Source organism: Platichthys flesus, chromosome 1, assembly GCF_949316205.1.
Source record: "Platichthys flesus chromosome 1, fPlaFle2.1, whole genome shotgun sequence".
NCBI classification, from domain to species: Eukaryota; Metazoa; Chordata; class Actinopteri; order Pleuronectiformes; family Pleuronectidae; genus Platichthys; species Platichthys flesus.
In genome coordinates this window covers 1794596-1798546 of record NC_084945.1, presented here as the reverse complement: position 1 = coordinate 1798546, position 3951 = coordinate 1794596, and positions in this window count along the sequence as shown.

The following is a 3951-nucleotide window of genomic DNA, read 5'->3' as shown; positions in this document are numbered from 1 at the left end:
CCGTCCTCCTCCCGGGAACACGGCGAGCAGTTTAAGTGATTTCTCTCCGAGCTTCCCCATAAGTGCAGCAAATGTCCCCTTTAAAGCCTGTGAATTGTAAAACATGATGTCTGTGATGTTTCTTTTTTTTCCCCGACGAGTCTTTTTAAAAAGCTCAGCCATCACCGCCGCCATCCGAGGAGATGAGCTAATTAAATTGGTACATTTTACAAGTCTTACTCAATAAATCTGAATAAATTAACAAGGCATTACTAAGGCTGCTACATTAAATTTGCATAGTGCATTTAATGAATATGCAACCGCGAGTGAAAGGTCTGCCACTGTGAACCCGGCGAATTAGCATAACTACTTCCAGCATGTTTCTTAAATAATGCTCTCATTTGCACATCACTGAGTTGGCTAATTCTGGCTTCGGCGAGGGCGGCCTCGTAATTAAAGAATCCCACTTTAATTTTTAATGAAGTTTATGTTACATCAATCCTGACAGTAATGAGGGGGACGTGGAAACAAAAAGGCTGCTAATAATTAAATTCACAAACCAGTTTGAGGGATAATAACTCCTGAGGAGGAATTACATGACTAATTATTAATTAAATATTCATAGCATCATGCAGCACTGAGAGGCGGCGGCGGCGGTGGCGTTGGCTGTAAGCAGCCGTCCTGACGCCGGCAGAGCCCAGATGCCAAACGGCTTTTATCTGTGAAGGACCTGAGAGGCTGGCGGCGGCGCTCCATGCCGTCATTAACTGAGATGACCCCCGAAACTCAACCAGGCTCTAATTGGCAGCGGTTCAGTCTTGAAAAAGAAACAATGATAAAAGTGGTGATTGTGTTTGTAAAATAGGTAAATAAATAAACTCCACTCTATTCGGTTTCCTCCCAAAAGCATCACAGCTTCTGTTGGTGAAGGAGATTTAAACTTATCAAATATAAATAAGACGATCAATGGCTGTGAATAAAGACGACGACACGTCTTCACCTCCTCCAGGAATGAAGCCAAAATATCTCAGATATCGAGGTCCCGCCCACACACAGACTCAACCAATTATGAGTCAGACTCATCTGTCAATCAGAACGTCACAGCCCGTTTTTAGATCATCAAATTAATATAAAAACCAAACTGATCAGAAACATGAACACTTGAACAAACACCAGTGGGATTAGAACTACCTGAAACTCTGGTTGAATATTATATATCATTTTCCTCCTCCATGTTAGCAGATGGAACATGAACGTTAAATAAATGTTTCTCAAACACTTTCGGGATATTGAGGAACTGGAGATATGTCGTCCATCTTTATTTACAATCTTAGATTTTGTTCTTACTTTAAAAAACTAGTATTTGTATGTATTCATGAAACAAAGAGTATAATAAAAAAAAAAATTATGAATTAAAGTTGAGTTCAAACAAATCCAGGTCGGTTTTTAACTTCCAGTCCAGGTTTCCTCCTCACAGTCAGAGTCCAGGTCAGCTTTTACCTCAAACCTTCAAAGAAACACGAAGTGGACAAGTGACTCTGCAGGAAGAAGAAGAAGAGGAAGAAGAGTAAGAGGAAAGAGGAAGAAGAGGAAGAAGAAGAAGAGGAAGAAGAGTAAGAGGAAAGAGGAAGAAGAGGAAGAAGAAGAAGAGGAAGAAGAGTAAGAGGAAAGAAGAAGAAGAGGAAGAAGAGGAAGTAGACTGACTCCAGGCCTGTATCCAGACTGACTCCAGGCCTGTATCCAGACCGACACCAGGTCTGTATCCAGACCGACACCATGTCTGTATCCAGACTGACTCCAGGCCTGTATCCAGACTGACTCCAGGCCTTTATCCAGACTGACTCCAGGCCTGTATCCAGACTGACTCAGGTCTGTATCCAGACCGACTCCAGGCCTGTATCAAGACCGACTCCAGGTCTGTATCAAGACCGACTCCAGGTCTGTATCCAGACCAACTCCGGGCCTGTATCCAGGCCGACTCCAGGTCTGTATCCAGGCCGACTCAAGGTCTGTATCCAGACTGACTCCAGGCCTGTATCCAGACTGACTCCAGGTCTGTATCCAGACTGACTCCAGGCCTGTATCAAGACCGACTCCAGGTCTGTATCCAGACTGACTCCAGGCCTGTATCCAGACTGACTCCAGGTCTGTATCCAGACTGACTCCAGGCCTGTATCAAGACTGACTCCAGGCCTGTATCAAGACCGACTCCAGGCCTGTATCAAGACCGACTCCAGGCCTGTATCCAGACCGACTCCAGGTCTGTATCCAGACCGACTCCAGGCCTGTATCCAGGCCGACTCCAGGTCTGTATCCAGGCTGACTCGAGGCCTGTATCCAGACTGACTCCAGGCCTGTATCCAGACTGACTCCAGGCCTGTATCCACACTGACTCCAGGCCTGTATCCAGACTGACTCCAGGCCTGTATCCAGACTGACTCCAGGTCTGTATCCAGACTGACTCCAGGCCTGTATCCAGACTGACTCCAGGTCTGTATCCAGGCTGACTCCAGGTCTGTATCCAGACTGACTCCAGGCCTGTATCCAGACTGACTCCAGGCCTGTATCAAGACCGACTCCAGGTCTGTATCAAGACTGACTCCAGGCCTGTATCCAGACTGACTCCAGGCCTGTATCCAGACTGACTCCAGGTCTGTATCCAGACTGACTCCAGGCCTGTATCCAGACTGACTCCAGGCCTGTATCCAGACCGACTCCAGGCCTGTATCCAGGCTGACTCCAGGTCTGTATCCAGGCTGACTCCAGGCCTGTATCCACACTGACTCCAGGCCTGTATCCAGACTGACTCCAGGCCTGTATCCAGACTGACTCCAGGCCTGTATCAAGACCGACTCCAGGTCTGTATCAAGACTGACTCCAGGTCTGTATCCAGACTGACTCCAGGCCTGTATCCAGACTGACTCCAGGTCTGTGCAGCTGACGCTGTGTTTTGCCGCCTCGAGCCGTCATCATCTGTCAAAGTGGCTCTTAATGAGCGCCGGCGTCTCATTCGCTCTCCAGACACTGATCGCTCCTCTAATTAGCAGCTCTCCTGAAGACGCTGTTCGTTAACTAATCAGCCTCCGATTTGCTTAATCAGCGGTTTAATCTGAGTAATGGCTTCCTGCTCGCAGTCACTGGAGTGTGTCACCCTGTGAGAGCAGCTGGGAGGTTGTTTCTGGGATTGGTCCAAACGCCATGGAGAACACGAGGAGTCAGAGCTCGAGCTCCTGAAGAGACTTTACAGGGTTTTCATTTCAGAGTGAGCACCTCCTGCAGGGCTCAGAGGTCACTACAACCTCCGGATAATTAGTTTGTTGAGTGGAAGCAGAGCTGAGTTTAGATGAACTTATCAAAACTTGCTTTATGGATCAAGTTTATGAAAAGTACTAAAGCTACTGTACTTCCATAGGAGTAGACATACAGCTGTGGACAAACAAAAAACTGAACTAATAAATTAAAGAATGATTCGAAAAACCCTAAACTACAGCGACGACTGGTCCAGAAAGAAAGGAGGAGAAGGGTCATTAACTTGTTCTGTGCCGATTCAGATATTCAGATATTTTTGAAATTATTAAACAGATGAAATACTCTTAACAGTCTCTTCCTTATCTTCCTTCTCCATATTGTGAATAGTAGTGTTTAATTTAAAGTGTTGTGATTCCTTTAGCTCTGAGGAAACTTCAGATTTGTTCCTTGTCAGTGAGTCGTCCTCAAACTCTTCTACAATATTCTGTCACTTTTTATAGATTGTGTGCAGAACTTTTGATAAACGCTCCGTGGTGCAGAGTGAAGTTAGAAAACTTTGTGATCATCCTACCTGGTTTATCTGCTCTGAAGATTTTATACTTTTTCATCAAATGAAACAGAATTTACTTTATTACTGCTCACCTGTGTGGTTTATATATAAGTTTGAATGATTTACTGAACTGATGTTATTTTTTCATACGACTTCAGACCCAAGTTCACAAC